The 18,069-nt window shown below is 46.4% G+C and overlaps 1 pseudogene; it reads right to left on the reverse strand.

The window, feature by feature from the left end:
- LOC136526170 (kinesin-like protein KIN-14M) overlaps nucleotides 1-18,069 on the reverse strand; it is a 108,486-nt pseudogene that overhangs the window by 63,738 nt on the left and 26,679 nt on the right.

An 18,069-nucleotide genomic window follows, 5' to 3' on the forward strand; every position in this document is an offset into this window, starting at 1 on the left:
TTGGCATCAAACCAGTGGCATCCTCCAACTCAGCAGCATCAAAAGAAGAGCTTCGGGAACAACTAGCAGCTGAAGCTAAGGCTGCTGTACAAGATGAAATCGATGAGCTCAAGAAGAAAACTGAAGAAGCTGAGGAAAAGATGGAGAGGACACAAAGGGAGATGGAGGATATGAAGAAGCTGGCAGAGGCAAACCAAAAGGTAATGGAGGAGAACAATGCGCTGCTCAAGCATATCTTGTCCCTGAATTCTTCAACATGAACCGTTGCTGCTGGTCTGTGCTACCAAGGGCTCTGTGTTGCTGCTGCTGGTGCTTGGCAAGGGGTCTGTGTTGCTGGCTGATTTTGTTTAGTCTAAAACCTATGTTGCTGGTGCTTGGCAACTTTATATTATTAGTTGTGATAATGTGAACTGAGATCAATCTAGAACCTGGAATGTGATGTCAAGTTAGTTATATATGAACTGAATTTATTAGTGTTGAGTCAGTTGTATGGTGACTGGATTGCTGGATCTATTAAGTTATGGAAACATTTGGTCATTTTAATATTATTTGCATTTTGTAAAAAAAGTAGCATGTGCATCTGTGATGAAAATTCTAGGTTCTGTGATGTTATTGCAATGTGATCAGTGACGAAAATTTTGTTTTCTGTCACCTTATCGTAATTTTAATCTGTGATGAAGATTCTGGGTTCTGTGATGAAAATGTAAACCACTCACAGGAAGCCACGTGGACTAATCATAGCGTGCCATGTGGCCCAAAAAAGCGCCATGTGGACCCACCACGTCACTGGACATGTCAGCTACCACGTCAGCTAGCCACGTCACCTGCCACGTGGACGTGCCACGTGCGCAAGACACGTCAGCTGCCAGCGTGGCAAGCGCCGTTTGGTAACCTGACGGAGCAGCATGTTATGACAAAAACCTGGGTACATCAGTGACAAAAACTCTTCGTCATTGAATGATATCCATTCAGTGACGAAACAAGGCATTTCGTCACAGTTGTTGATCAATGACACTCATTCCATGACAAATCTGTTTTTGTCACAAGTTCATCATAGAAGAACTTTGGCGGCGATTTTGGAGTCTTCCGTGACGAAAGGGGAGCGTCATTGATGATCACTTCCCTAGTAGTGACAGTGCCGAGCACAGTGGCCGGTAACCCCTGCCCCGTCCTGTCCCGGACGGCATGGCGTCGATGTGACTCCCATCTCATCGGCCACTCCGCTGTATCATGCCATCGTTCGACTGACATCGCGGGAGTGGTTGGACACATTAGTTGGATGTGACGTCCCATCAGAGAAGTTGGTCAAGGCGGCGGTGATGGGGTTGATGCCGAGCCAGCCTCGAGCGAGTCGGTAACTGGAATCGGTACCTCATCCGAGGCCTTGTGGCGCGGGGCCTCAGGCGAGTTGGAGAATCGGTACCTCGTCTGAGGCCTTGTGGCGCGGGGCCTTAGGCGAGTCAGAGAATCAGTACCTCGTCTGAGGCCTTGTGGCGCGGGGCCTCGGGCGAGTCAGAGAACCGATACCTTGTCCAAGGCCTCATGGTTTCGTTCTAGGCCGAGCCCACTTCGGGTGAGCCCGGATACTGTTCGAGGTGGGCCGGGTGGTCCAGTCGGGCCTCGGATAAGGTGGGGGTTTGCCGGTGGTTGTTTCTTGGCTTCGATATTTACAAGGTCTAAGCGATTTTTTTCGGTTCTTGCTTAGGGGACCCCTTTTTATGGTACCCGACACCTACAGTGGCGCCGACCACTATAGGAGTAGTGACGAGCTGTCCAGAAGTAGTGCCGAGCACTGCAACCGGGGTGCCAAGCATTCCAGGTGTTGTGCCGAGCACTCAGGCGGGACAGGGAACTCCATCGATGCCGATCGAGTTCACCTCACCTCCAAGTGACATCACTGAGTTCGTGGATGCCTTCCACGAAGGTGAGGAGATGCGTTTCTATAGGCTAGACGACATTGTTGGTGGCATAGGGTCCTTAGGCCTGGCTGGTTGGCTGCTGAATGATCAAGAGTTGTTGCTCGTCAGTGTAGAGGAACCACCCACATTTGTGCTGGTGGAGCGCGATGGCAACTGGCGATGAGCGATGCTGGAGGAGATGAAGGCAATCGAGGAAAATAAGACTTGGGAGGTCATCAATCCACCTCCAAGATGTCGTTCAATTAGCCTGAAGTGGGTGTACAAGGTCAAGCGAGACGAGCTCAGCACCATTGTCAAGCACAAGGCATGCCTCGTCGCCTGAGGCTTTGTTCAGTGTGAGGGCATCGACTTTGAGGAAGTCTTTGCGCCAGTAGCACGCGTGGAGTCAGTCCATTTGCTACTAGCTTTGGCAGCAGCAAAGGATTGGCCCATCCATCACATGGACGTTAAATCAGCCTTCCTCAACGGCAAAATGGTAGAGACGGTCTTCGTTAGGCAACCTCTAGGTTTCATCGTCAAGGGAGAGGAGCATAGGGTGCTCCGACTACGCAAGGTGCTCTACGGGCTACGGCAGGCCCCACGAGCATGGAACGCCAAGCTTGGCGCCACGCTGGGCGAGCTTGGGTTTTAGCGGTGCGCAACCGAGCACGCACTCTACACACGGCGATGAGGGAAGGAGGAGCTCGTCGTCAACATGTATGTGGATGACTTGATTGTCACTAGCGCGCGCACGGAGGACATCAACAGCTTCAAGCGCGAGATGGCAGCATCGACTCATGGAGCTGAAAGCCATGATCGGCATGGAGAGGGTACAAGGGATAGCAGTAGGATAAGAGGAAGAATTGTTAGATAATCTACTGCTTTCCTATGTGAACACACAGCAAGGGAAGGCAGCACCGAACTGGCCCCCTGTTGTGGTACTATAGCCGCTGTAGAGGAAGGCGCTGAACGGCTCACCTATCGGACTGTAGCCACATGCAGGGATAGGCGTAGAAGTCAGTCCTGCTGTGTTATCTAGTCAGTGTTGCAGTAGGGCAACTGTACTAGGACTAGATGGATAGAGTTGTATATATAGTTTGCCACTACAACTCAACAAAGAGAGTTCAGTTTTGCCATCTCCTATACAGGGCTCCGACCAACACTAGTACTTGTACTGTATGTGTATGCTATGTTATCCCTCTTCTTCTAACTCGAGCCATAGTGTGTGTGGTCGGACAACCTCTGTCTTGCTCGGCCGTGGTCGGTAAGACTAGTGAGTGGTCGACTCACCTGAGCCGGTGATCCTGTGGGCTACGCTGGGCGAGCTTGGGTTTCAGCAGTGCGCAACCGAGCACGCGCTCTACACGTGGCGACGGGGGATGGAGGAGCTCATCGTCGGCGTGTATGTGGATGACTTAATCGTCCCCAGCGCGTGCACGGAGGACATCAACAGCTTCAAGCGCGAGATGGCGGCTCATTTTCAAATGAGCAATCTCGACGCACTGTCTTACTATCTCGGCATCGAGGTGAGACAGATGAAGGAGGAACTCATGCTCGGTCAGAGCGCGTATGCCTCGAAGCTGTTAGAGCGGAGCAGCATGGCTAAGGGCAAGCCATGCGTGACTCCGATGGAGGAGCGGCTGAAGCTGACGAAGGCCAGCACCGCGGCGAAGGTGGATGCAACACTCTACCGGAGCATCATTGGCGGTCTGCGCTACCTAGTCCACACGAGGTCGGATATTGCGTTCGCCGTGGTCTGCATTAGTTGCTTCATGGAGGATCCCAGAGAGGATCACTGGGCTGCGGTGAAGCGGCTACTATGCTACATCAAGGGGACGGTGGATCAGATGATCATTTTTTCCAAGACCGGCAGCAGTAGGCTGTAGCTCACTGTGTTCAGCAATGCAGACATGGCGGGGGACATCGACAGATGATGGAGCACCTCTGGCGTGCTCGTATTCCTCGGGTCGGCTCCGATTTCATGGCAGTTGTTGAAATAGAAGATGGTGGTGCTATCTACGTGCGAGGCAGAATACGTAGCGGCGGCCACAGCTACGTGCCAAGTTGTGTGGCTACGCCGACTGCTGGGCGAGCTGACCGGCGTGGAAGCTCACCCACCAGCACTGATGGTGGACAACTATCCCGCCATCGCCCTCGCGAAGAATCCGGTTCTGCACGACCGGAGCAAACACATCGACGTGAAGTTCCACTTTCTCAGGGACTGTGTCGATGGAGGGCAGATCGTCATCGAGTTCGTCGAAATTGGTCGGCAATTCGCGGATGTCCTCACCAAGCCGCTCGAACGTCGTCGACTCACCTGAGCCGGTGATCCTGTGGGCTAGCACCCTGCTGCCAATGCTCATTGCCTTTCCACTAGATGCCATTCTTCTATGATGGATTTTGCTTCCTAAATTAGATATGCCTGGGGAGGAAGACGAATGTTTCAATGGGGAATCTGCACGTTTTGCTGTCCTGACCCTTGGAGTTTGTGTCTTGAGTTGTTGTAATCTGTTAATTTCCTCATCTTTCTTTGCAATTTTATGTTTGAGCACTGAGAGCTGTGGGGTGGAAAGGATATTACAAATAAAAAGATTATGTATAACACTGGTGGTGAGAAGAATGGTATTTACAATTTCGCATTCGATTTGAAAGAAAAATCTCTAGTTAAGTTTCATCCCATTGGATAATATAGAGAATAAACATTAGTAATCCATATCTAGTGCCATGTATGAATAAGGGATGGACAAAAGGAAAACAATAATTTATCACCTGTTGCATACATTCTCTAATATATTTGCCTTCTTTATTCGCCTTTGAAGCACCTAGTTCCACTCCAGAAACTCTTTCAGCAAACTTCAAAGTACTTAGTCTCCGAATAAGATGAGACATCTGGGTTGATCTGCACAAACAGCAAGGTTTTTGCATGGCCGCCTGCAGATGAAAACTGTTAGGTGAGTAACCGATAACATGTAAGAAGTATATAGAACAAATAGCAATGGTAAGCACCCAAAGAACTCTGTAGGACTTGTGTAGGTTTGCTGTTCCGGTACTGTACATGAGCATTCTTCTGCGATAGAGAAAATATGACGTCTCCAAGAGCGGACAAAGATTTGTTGATGTGTTGTGCTTCTTTGAGTCTATTGCCTGTAACAGCAGATCGGTCCACTCTCTCACTCCCAGCAAGATCAATAAGATGTAGTGCACCACGTATAGTAGCTCCTGTTTTCAAATCGACACCTCGAATGTGTATGGCAACAACACTGCATAATTGATCAAAGTAACTCTATTTTAAAAATAATCATAATAAACAATGTAACTAGATTATGGGACATGAAAATAAACCTGTGAGATCTGCTGCTTCTTTCATTCAACACTGCCGAACCCACTGCTCTGTTCGCAAGTCCTATTCTCATTAACTCAATGACATCGGATGTTGAATTAACAGGATGCAACGTTGCATCAGGAACGACAAGCCCATTGGGTTGGCTGGCATTCATAATCTCTAGCGTCTAGGAGTTAAAGGAAAAACAGGATGTCTTAGTAAACTCTAATTCCATTTAAAATATGTCAATGATTTGAGTGATATGCTATTATAAAATGTACATATAACTAAGAGTACATCATGGATGATAAAAGGATGTCCAACTTATTTTTGAGTTTCTACATATGTTCACTTGAACTGAATCAACATAACTACTCCATCCGATTCCAAATGTAGATCGTTTTAGAGCTCGAAGTTCTATAACTTACCCATCAATACACGGAAAGTCATATATATTGATACCACATGGTTGACGTTATTAGTTTATCATGAAAAATACTTTCGTAATATAAGTTTTTCTATCAAAATAGTATGTATTTTACAAAATTGCAAATCAAAGTGTCATACCGAAGACCGTGTCAATGTCCTAAACCACCTACATTTCGAATTATAGGGAATAGTTCATAGCCAACTAGGCTCATCAGAAGAGGAAGTAATACATATAATAAACTAGGTTCATCGAATTTATCATAAGCCACTTGAAGAAAGTGTTGACATGTGAATTCAATAAATGAAGGAAGGGGAAAAAGGATATTTCTTCTCTGAACAATAGCTGCCAAGAAGATCACGAATTTGCTCATTGTATATGTCTCAATCATTTGAACATTTATTTCATACATGATGGTGTCCCCACAATTATGTGAAATATGGAAGAGATCATTCAGAGCTCTATAATTGACACCCCGTTCATTCTCTGTTGCATTTTCAGGTCCAGTCTGGGATAATTGCAGAAAGGAAAATACATTATTACATTATAACTGAAAAGAAAAGACCCATTTTCTCGAAAAAAAACTAGTCAGATGAAGATATTTGTATAATTGTATCCAGTGCATCATACCATTGTGTATGTTTTCCCTGATCCAGTTTGACCATATGCAAAAATGCAAACATTATAACCATCAAGAACTGATCTTATAAGGGGTTCGATGTCCTTGAAGACCTCATCTAGAAAAGAGAAAAGGAGATGTCCTTGAAGACCTCATCTAGAAAAGAGAAAAGGAAAGGGCAGGGCCGCGTCGCTCTCCAGGAGGGCGGCTCGGGCGGCGACCCTTCCTCCGCCGCCAGCCCTTCCCCACGCCTTCACCGCCTGGCTGCTGCCGGAGCTCGACGACAGAGATGGCCGAGAGCAAGGAAGGCGGCGGCTGGGACTTCTCTCCTCCCTCCCTCTCTCTCTCTCTCTCTCTCTCTCTCTCTCTCTCTCTCTCTCTCTCTCTCCCGGAGGTGCTCCCATGCACAGCTGCCGGCAGCCGGTCCCCTGCGCCGGCGCGCGCGGATCTGGCGCTCCTTGACCGGATCTACGACGGGGAGGGCGGCAGGTGCTGGGCGGTGTCCATGGCGGCAGCACCGGCGATGGGGTGGCCGCGCGCCTGCAGGCGGCCGGGGCGGCGCCCAGGCGGAGACAACCTGCCTGTGCCCGCACGCCTGCTGACTTGCCGGGGTAGCAGCCGGCCCGGGCCAGCCCACCTACTCCGGTCCGCGGCTGGCGGATGCGGTTCCCCAGCGGCCGGACCTGGCCCCCTCTGCGCTCGATCTACGTGCGCAGGGGCGGCTGACGGGCCTTTCGGCGGCAGCGGCTCGACGGTGGTCCTTGCCCCGCAAGGTCTCATGGTGGCTGTGGCGGTGGCCCGTACGGCATACGACGGCGGTGGGTGGCAGAGAAGCCAGCGGTGGGGCACTGGATCTGGCGCCACGGCCACATCCGGTGCCCCCGGGGTAGGGGCGGCACCCGTGGTGGGGCATGTGCCTGACGGTGGCTGGCGGAGGTCGGCAGCATCGATGGCGGGTGCTTGGGCCGGCGACGATAGATGGCGACGGCTTCGGCATGCGGCAGGGTGACGCGCGTGGCAGGGTAAGTCCAGTTCTGCATGTTGCCCGATCGGAGGGGGTGGCGGCCGACACAACTGTGCGGCTGCTGTGAGCAGCCGGCGCGTCGATGCCCCTCTGGAGAAGCTTCTGCGGGATGACAGTGACGACGACGGTGGCGACAGGCTACGGTCTAGCATCTTGGCTCGACGTATGGCTAGGGGCACCTCGGGCGAAAGCCTTGGCGACGGCAACGCCTGTGGGCGCCGTTTTTCTTGTTGGGGCGTCGTGTTCTTGTGCCCCCAGCCATGTCTTCCACGGGTGAAAACCTGGTCCTTTCCTGGACAAGCAACGGCGACGCATCTGGTGTCGTACCCTTCCTGAAGGCGTCGCTGTGGAAATTCGTCTCGGCCGTGATGTCTCCTTCGGCGGATGCCCTCCGCCTCCGGTTGATGCGAGAAGGCGAGTTCTGCATCGCGAAGTCGGAGCTGCTGCATCAGGGGGTGTAGCTCGGCAACGATGATGCGTGTCCAACCCTCCTTCTCCAACGGTTGGGTTTTCAGCTTTAGAGGCTCGGCAAACGCCGCGGGCGGGGCGTGGGATCATGGCAGGAAGTCGGAGCTGCTCTTCGCGGGGCCGTTGAGCTCGGCAACGATGACCTGCTGCAGCCTACTGCTTCAGGCCCGTTGGTCTGACATCTTATGATGGGTTGTCAGTGTTTTGCCATGGGAAGTCGGAGCTACTAGCTGCTCTGCAACTATACTCGGCAACGATAACTCATGGTAGTGTGTACTCTGTCGCGTTGCGTGGGTGGGTAACCTTTCGTGGTGTTTGGCGCCACGCTTGGCTACCTTTTGCTTGTATATAAACTTCATTCGTCTTAATTGAAAGGCAGAGCTCCTACCATTGTTTCAAAAAAAATGTGGTGTGTTAGCATTCCAAAAATACGATCCTTACCAGATGCAATGAAGTCATCAGTATCAAAAGCACATGGATATTGCATAGGTCACATTCATTCTTACCTTGAGAAGCAGTGGGGCCAAGAACTTTGTTGAATTTGAACGACTTGCTGCCCTCCTTTCCCTGTCGTGTGGGATTTGCAATTACCAGATCCCCATTATCACCAACATATTCAATTATAGTAGATTTCTGATCCTCCCCAGGAAGAAAAGGCCTTATCCGGCAGTAGACTCTTATATTTCCTGGTCAAGAATAATAAAAACTCGAAAAAATTCATAAAATTAAGAAGATGCATATTCAAATAAGTTGTTCTTTGCTGCAGAGTCACCTTTTAGTTCATGAATCTTGTTGTACAGTTTTCTATTTTCTTCTAGAGCAGCACGATAATTTTCAGAATCATTTATCAGTATGTTGAGACTTTGTCCTGCAGAGTTAATATGAATATGCAAGTTATAAAATGCCAATTACAGTAAATGTTTGCAATGTAAAATAAAATCACATGCTGCACTGAAACATACCAAGGCCATTAAGTTCTTCGGACCATCTTTTCTGGCAGTTTTGGATTTCATGCCTAATGGAAACAGAAGATAACCTCAAATCCTAATAGGGAAGAAGTTTTAATTTCAATTTCTGACATCATGATGTTTTAAAAGAAAGATTGAGAACCAAAGGATAATTTAACCAAACACTACCTGGATGTTCTGTATTTGTAGACCTAAAAATTGGTTCACCATGATTTCCTTGTGCTTCCAAGTATCCATTCTAGATGCTAACACTTCCTCCAGATCTCTTCTTTTCTTTCTAGAATCTTCGAGCATTAGATCCACTTCTTTTATTCTATGTTCAAAGCATTTGCTTGCCTGCAAAGCACTACTCTCCGGTTCTTGAATATGTGTCTTATGAGATTCCCGTGCTAATGAAAGCTCTTGCCTGAGTTTTGATATTATATTGTCACTATTCTCCTTGTCCTTTTGAAGCTTAAGCACCTCCTCCTTTGTAGATTCTAACTGGTTGTGGTTCTCTTTATATGATGATTTTACAGCTTCCAATTCACTCTTTAGTTTCATAATTGTATTGTTAGTATCTTCTTTCTCCTTCATCATCCTAATGGTTTCATCGTTATATGTAGTTGATTTGTCTACATGTGCATCTGCTGACTGATCTGTGCCATCAATCTTCCCCTTTCTCAAGGTAACCATCTCGTCTTTCTCCTTAATCAGCATAACCATTTCTTCCTTCTCCTTCATCAATCTTATTATATCTTCCTCATCTTTCAACAGCCTAGCCATATCTTCCTTATCCTTTGTCAATCTAGTTGCATCTTCCTTCTCAGTCATCAAGCTTGACATATCTTTGTCAACTAATCCTCTTTCTTCAGTTCTTTTGTCTATCTGAAGAATGAAAGTGAATTAAAAAAAATTAATAATTCACACAAAGGAGGCTTAAGTTAAGCCACGCCTTGTTCGGGAAGCTCAATCTTGTGATGCCTTTAAGCTGAACCTCCACTGAACTATCAATGCTTATTTGCTAACAAGCCCTTCTACAGAATTCAGATCAAATGAACAATTCTAGAGCAAACAGTAGCAAGAACTCGATTCAAATATATGAACAGGTAACAATTTTTTGGACAAGAGACAAACCTTCATCTGGAGCACATGATCTTCAACCTGAAAATCAATATAAAGAAAGAGATCCGTTATTAATGTCAGAAGGTTTCGTTTTTCTCGAAAGTGCAGAAGATTCATCTTAATAGGTTTCAAATGAAAAGTACATATGTGGTTCTCTTTATAAGAGTACTAGAGGCACTTGCAAGCGGGACAGGTGGACAAATACAAATAAACTCAAGTGCAGCAAATGGAAAAATAAATGTAAAGTTTAACATAAGTTCCAGTCACCATGTTCGGCTGGTACATATGTGTACTGTAGTTCCAGTATTATGTGAAACGACCTACTCAGGGACTATCAAACGCTACTCCGTAGAAGGGTAGTTATAAAGGTGGTTTTCGGGTTTGTCGGGAACATGCTATGAGACATAGACAATCAAGATGAAATTTGCCCCTCTCTATGTATGAGAGAGATATCACTGGATCACTCTAATGATTAGATCAAGAAATGCATGGCCGTGCTTGGATTAAGTGTTAACCTATGAGTTGGACCAAATATCGTGAGGCAAAGGGAACAACAAGTATGTGGTTTTGTGGTGGTTCGTCTAATATGATCTTTGCATACACATAGGAGTTAACATTCCTTGCTAGAGGCCGCTATCAACTAATGGCCAAATAGGAGTACTCGGGCCATGTCTATGTGTGCGTGAACCCATAGGGTCGCACGCTTAAGGGGCTAGAAGCCTAATTCGGATTGGATCCGAATTAGACAAGGCTTAGGGTTACTAATGAGCCTCCAACTCGGGAGCTCATTAGGGACGCCTATAAATATGTGGGGTGGGCAACAGGGCTAAGCAATCCATGCATTTTGGCAGCCACCGCCACCCATCCTACGCCCGCGCCTGCTGCTCCTCGTGGACCTAGCAGTTCGTAGGCGCAACGCTTCCTCCCTGTACGTGTGGATACCTCGGAGGTGCTGCATCTGGAGCACAAGGATGAACCGCATGAAGGGGACGGACGAATGGATGACCTCACAACTGCATGGCACTGCTACGACACGTTCGACTACATCGAGCCGCTTCCACTGCACCTGCGCGTCTAGTGGTAATCCCGTGATCTATAACTAGCAGTAGATCCTGGTTTATGAGATCGAAATTTTTGTTTTCCGGCTAGCGTAGCATCCTCATAACCCTACAGTGGTATCAGAGTCGTTACTGCGTTGTTATAGGTTTGGATGAGTGTGTATGGAGATATGCGCGGTTGTAGATGAGTCTCTGATCGTGGTTCGTGATTTTACCGTGTTGGTCTTGTAACGATCTACTCGTACCAGTCGGAATTCCGCCATCCGAGTTAAGTGATGCATGTAAATCCAGTCATGGCAAGATAGAGATCAATCAGATTGATCGAATCAAACCTAGGTCAAGTGCCGAGCGCATATGATGCGCAACGGTGATAGATTGGATCTACTTCCGGGCGCTGGGGTGCTAGAAAAAGCACTGTTCGGTAAAACAACCATAACTTTGGCATACGACCTCGGATTGAGATGAATTCTATACGAAAATTGTAGAGAAAAAATTTTACATCTGATTCTCACTGCCTTTGGCGGTTTTGCTGAAATTAGATTTGCGAAAAAGGCCGGGAAGATGGTGTTTTCGGTGTTTTAAGATTAGACATCGGAATCAGTTAACTCTGTTTTGCAGGAATTTGTGACTGGTATAGCCCTTATGTGTATGTGATGCATGCATGTAATTAATTCATGGCTTGCATGTCGTGAGTATGACAATATGGCTGGAGCCACTAAGATATTGTCAAATTGATGTAATGGCCCACGTGCCAAACTGTGATGATCCTATCCGCGACTATGTAATCTTCTTCACTGCCTTGCATTAGTGATAGCTAGTCTTGGTGGACTCATCACTGAAGGATGGCATACATGGATCATGGAGATGGAGATCATCATGAGGAACAGTTCGATGGAGATGGAGATCCCCAAAGGAACATTGGGCTATACCATGTCATATATGTGTTAATGCCATTCTTACTATTTTCTACTTTCACGTGCGATAATGTTTTTGTCTACATGCGATGGTAAAGTATAACGATCCCTCGGCAATGTTTAAGTTAAAATGCTTCCCCAAACCTTGCACTGTCATGTGTCTTGTACAATCGGTGGTGGGTCTATGAAATTAGGGTGCCACTGGTTTTCCTTGACTAGACAGGTTCATATCGGATACTTACAGCAGAAGGGTTGGTTACTTGAACAAGGTCATCCTAACGGTTAGGGACCTTGGAGCATGAGTAGTTGGGGATCCCGATCTTCCGTCAGGTAGAGGTAACTATCGTTGTGGCGGAGAATGACACACCGATCCGGCTTCAGATCGAAAGATCGAACCCTGCAATCTTAGCACCACTGCTCCTCTGGTTATCAACCAAGTCACAGACCAGGTTGACCTCGCCAAAAAGGCTAATCCCTTCCTACGCAACGAAGAATACAAGCAAGAACAAGAAAGAACACAACCAAATTGCAGATGAATGATTAATCTCACGGAGTTGGGGTCTCACAAACTGATGAACAGCGAAGCTGTTCTTGACAGAATAATCTAAGCAAAACCCAAACCCTAATGGAAGGGCGACGGCTGTTTATAAAGACTCTAGGGTCATGCAAGACCCTTGAACGCGCCCCTAATGGGCCCAAACACGATACATGGTCCAACGGACCAAAAGATGGAGTCTCAGCACCCTAGTAGATTCTGTACGCTGACTTGTTTCGACGATTCCTATTGATTCTGAAGAGCTTTTGATGTGAGACCACTTGGATTGGCTTTCTTATCAAATTAGCTTTCTATCCATATGTGGATCGTAAAAAACGGAGTCTGGATGCGTCCTGGGTGACCAATTTAAGGCAGACTGATCCTGGAAGCCGAGGCAGACTCAAAATCATGTTGGACCGGGCCTCCAGTTCCTATTGGACGTCCTTGCTGGTCATCTTCGCCTCCACCACATCCTCTAAGTCCTTCATGACCCTCTCCAGTGTTTCTAAGCAAGATAATATCATTAGGTAGTAGTCTATTCTCAAAAGTATAAAAAGGATCGCTTAAGAACGAGCACACACTACGCCAGATTTGCACATCACTGCCGGCATCATCACTACCGGATTTGTGAGAACCGGCAGTGATGTACTTTCACTGCCAGTTATGAGCTTGAAAATGAAAAAATGATTGGGGCTAGGCTAAAACCGACAGTGAAGGACCACATCACTGCCGATTTGTGGTTTGAACTGGCAGTTTTTTGGCGGGCACTCATCACTGCCGGTTCAAGCCACAAACTAGCAGTGATTGTGCTCTATCACTATCAGTTCTAGCCAAGAGCCGATTGTGATAAGCCTACTACATAAAAAGGCTGCAGCCGTCCTCTTCTTCCTCCCCTCTTCCATCCCGAGAACAAAGGCACGCTTTTGGGCCCTTCCCTCCATTGTTGCGGCTGCTCTTCACCATGAAGCTAGTGCTTGGATTTTGAAGAATGGCTTGATCTTTTTGCTTTAAGGTTAGTAACAAACATCCACTCCTTTGATTTTGTTGCTTAATTAGCTTCATTTTGATGGCTACATTGCTTGATTCTCATTCTAGTTCTTTCTCCATTCTAGAGAGCACTTTTCTAGTTGGACATTTGTGAAAGGCTCAAATTGTGGTGAATCCATCATCCAAAAGGTTGGTGTCTATGAACACATTTAAATTCCTAGCTAATTATTCCATGGTGGTCAAGATCATCATTGTTAGTATGTGATGCTATATTTAGTTCTTAGAAGTAGAGTAGAATAGTTGTTCTTCAATATTGTGCAATAATTGTTTTTTACTATGATTTTCAATTTACAGGGCCGGGGCTACCAATTTCAATTTTTCAATAATTAGTGTACAATAATGTTTTCCAAAAATGGTACTTTCGAGCTACAATTGTTGTTCATGAAGCTCGATTTCTTATTAATTCTTTGTAATTACTATCTCAGTATTTTTTTGTGTAGAGATGGATCGAGAGTGGATGCATCTGTCCCGAACGGACAAGTGGTACATGCATGGTGTCAGCCAGTTTATCATCGATGCCAAAGCCCATGCTGGGAATGGGAACCCTTTCTTCTGCCCATGCAAAGATTGCAAGAGTCATAGGAACTTTCATCAAATTGAGTCTATACGATCACACTTGATTACCAGGGGGTTCATGCCAAACTATACGATATGGACTATGCATGGCAAGGTTGGTGTGAATGTTCTATGGGAAAACGATGATGATGTGGACATGCCTGACGTAGCCATCCACAATGCTGACGAGGAACCCGGTGTCAACACAGGACCTATGGCCACAGTTAATAATGTGTTTAGGAACACGCTAGCTAACGACACCGAGGATAACGATGGCATTTCTCAGCTGCTACGTAATATAGAGACCGGATGTCTTAGTGAAAGACAACTGAGAAAGCTAGAGAAAATGAGACAAGATGGCAAAACACCATTGTATAGGAATTGTCCAATGAGCAAACTGGAAGCCGACATCATACTGTTAGAGTTCAAATCAATAAACGGATTGAGCGATAAAGGCTTCGATCAGTTGTTAGCTATAATAAGGAAAATGCTCCCATAAAAAATGAGTTGCCAGAAAAGACATACTAGGCCAAGCAAATGATCTGCCCCATTGGCCTCGAGGTTGAAAAATCCACGCGTGTTCTAATGATTGCATATTGTACCATGGAGAAAAATACAAAGACTTGGACAAGTGCCCCAAGTGTGAAACTCTATGGTATAAGGAAGGGCCATCAGATGAGGGTACCAAGACCAGAGGAGGTCCCGTAAAGGTCGTTTGGTATTTCCCTATAGCTCCCCGGGTGCATAGGCTATTTGCATGTGCAAAGTCAGCCAAGCTGTTGCGCTAGCATAGCGAAGAGCATAAGAAAGATACAATGATGAGGCACCCCACCAATGGGCATGACTGGAGGACTGTCAATACTATATTCTATAAGGACATTGGTGGAGAGGTAAGGCATCTTTGGTTTGCTTTGAGCACAGATGGGATGAATCCTTTCGACCAGGTTAGAAGCAATCATAGCACCTGGCCAGTGATGCTCTGTATATACAACCTTCCACCTTGGGTCTGTATGAAGCGGTCGTACATCCAGATGCCACTACTGATCCAAGAGCCAAGACAGCCTGGGAATGACATCGATGTGTTTCTGAAACCAGTGATCGATGAACTAGTGGAGATGTTTGAAAAGGGTGTGCCAGATGTTTGGGACAAGTACAAAAAGGAATATGTCACGATCAAGGGAGTACTTATCGCTACAATCACTGACCTGCCAGGTCGAGGTTCGTTGTCCGGAGAGAAAACAAAAGGCTATACTGGATGTGTCGAGTGCTTGAACGACACCGATGTGGTAAATCTGCCAAATAACTCAAAGATAGTTTATATGGGACACTGTAGGTTCCTACCTAAGAATCACCTTTTCTGCAGGAATAGAAAAGATTTCAACGGTACTATTGAGAAACGCTTAGCTCCAAAATATCGAGACGTGCCTGCAATACTTCAAGAACTCAACAAACTGGAGGTTGTCCTTAGGAAGGGGGACAATGCAGTAGCAGCGCCTAATGGGAGCGTTTGGAAGAAAAAATTGGTTTTCTATAAACTACCTTACTGGCCATTTCTGAGTGTACGCCACTGTCTTGATCCCATGCACATCACTAAAAACGTGTGTGCTAACACTCTTAACACCTTGATGGACACCGGGGGGACATCGAAGGATTCACTAGCCACATGCCTGGACATGCAACACTTGGGAATCAGGAAGGAGCTGCATCCTGTGGAGCTAGAGAATGGCCAGTTTGAACTTCCGGTTGCGTCATGGACATTGAAGAAGGAAGAAAAGCGTGCGCTTATTTCTTTCTTCAATGAACTCAAAGTCCCGATGGGCTACTGTGCGAACCCGAAGAGGCTAGTGAACATGAGAGAACTCAAGTTCAACTATGGCCCCATGAAGGCCCATGACTATCATGTCATTATGACTCAGCTGCTCCCTATTGCCCTGCATGGTATCTTGCCCCCAAAGATCCATGCCCCAACCATAAAGCTTTGCTCGTTCCTCAATGCAATCTCAAAAAAGGTCATTGATGTGTCCACGCTAGAGCAGCTACAGCAGGACATAGCTGAAACTCTCGTTAGGCTTGAGATGCATTTCTCGCCGACTTACTTTGAGATCTCATTGCATCTGCTCATTCATCTTGTTGACCAAATTAGAGCCCTTGGCCAATGTACCTGCATCAGATGTTCCCTTTCGAAAGATTGATGAAAGTTTTCAGGAGGTATGTTAGGAATAGATTCAGGCCAGAAGGGGGCATGGTTGAAGGATGGTCAACGGAGGAGGCCATTGAGTTCTGCACATATTATCTGGACATCAAAAGGGTCGGAGTTCTAGAATCTCATCACGAGGGAAGACTACGTGGCAAAGGAATGGTCGGGGAGAAATCTATTACAGTAGACGACCTTGTTTCTTTTAGACAAGCATAGTTTACTGTTCTCCAGCAATCCGAGGGTGTGATGCCATACATTGATGAGCACAGGCAATTGCTGCAAACTCTATATCCGAGCAAGTCACAGGCTTGGCTGGATAAAAAACATAAGGAGGAATTTGTCAGCTGGTTGCGACGTCGCTTGCTTGGAATAAAGTTGGGTAATCAACTGGATGCCTTAGCCAAGGGACCTTCGAGTACATATCTTAAGTACCAATGGTATGAGATCAATGGATTCACATTTTACACAAAAAAGCAAGATGGAAAGAGCACATACCAAAATTGTGGTGTTCGTTTTGATGCTCACGACAAAAATGGCAACGTGCATGTGACATACTATGGTTTCATAGAGGAGATATGGAAGCTAGCCTACGGTCCATTGAAGGCAGCTCTTTTTCGCTGTCAGTGGGTCCGACTCAAGGAAATCAACACTGACAGCGAAGGGTTCACTACCGTTGATCTCACTAAGACCACATACAGAGACGACCCCTTCGTCCTTGCAAGAGATGTTATGGAAGTCTTCTATGCAAGGGACAACAAGACAAAAGGAAGGCTAAAAGTAGTCCTAGAAGGGAAAAGGAAGATTGTCGGTGTCGATGGAGTGACGGACGAAAAAGACTACAGGGGCTATCAGGAAATGCCTCCATTCAGGGCGAACGTACCCCTGCCTATCCTTCAAGAGGGTGACCAACCTGCTTACGTATGAATTGATCACAATGAGGCCCTCATTGTTGATGCACCTAAAGACGTTGTATCAGTAATTCATACTGAATATTTAATTTATATTTTATGCGCATCTCTATAATTTAATTATTGACTATGTAATCAAATATTAAGATGATGTTCACAAACATTATTATTTGATAATTATAGACCATTAATTCATTATCATAGAATTAAATAATCAAGGCACAAAATTTTGTGTTATTTTAGAATATAAACTAACTGCATTATTTCTATTAATAAATAAATAAAGAAAAGCAAACTAAGTGAACTCCCTGTTCTAGCTCAGCGATTAAGGCCGCGCACTCTATACTCTGAGACTCGCGCTCGAATCCCAGGCGGGCCAAACTTTTTTATATTTTTTACAAAATGTTGCTATGGCAGGCTCCAAACCGACACTGTTTTTTTGTATTTTTTACCTAAAGTTGGCCGCAGGGCCCTTCACTGCCGGTTTTGGGTTCAAAACCGGCAGTGATATCTTTTATCGCAGTCGGTTGCTCAAACCGACACAGAAGGCCCAATTCACTATCGGTTTTTAAATTAAAACCGATAGTGATGTGTAGATGCTCCTCACATGCCAACAGTGCTCCCATGACCATAACTGTTGGAACACTGCTCCCATCTACCCCGACAACTTTAGTTCAGAAATAAAAATGTACCACGACTGCTAGCCCCTATAAAATGGCCCTCGGCCAGGAGCTAGCCTCTCCATGCATGTTGGTTTTAGCCAGGCCTTATCAGCCATGATACAATATTTTCCTCTCACAACAAACCACAAATATCATTATGCATCGTAGTCCACCAAAATGGTGCACACATGTGGTACTAGAAGAATGCTACTGAAGATAGAGCAACGCCGAAGATTGGAGATGCCATGAGGTTCACAGAGCCATCCGCTGTGGTGCTCTGGACTGTATGTCCAAAGAGACCTGGTGTGCTCTGGGCAATTTCCCGTCCCAGAGCGGCATTGGTTCATTGGTGTGGTGCCGAGC

Source organism: Miscanthus floridulus, chromosome 19, assembly GCF_019320115.1.
Source record: "Miscanthus floridulus cultivar M001 chromosome 19, ASM1932011v1, whole genome shotgun sequence".
In the NCBI taxonomy this organism is placed as follows: domain Eukaryota; kingdom Viridiplantae; phylum Streptophyta; class Magnoliopsida; order Poales; family Poaceae; genus Miscanthus; species Miscanthus floridulus.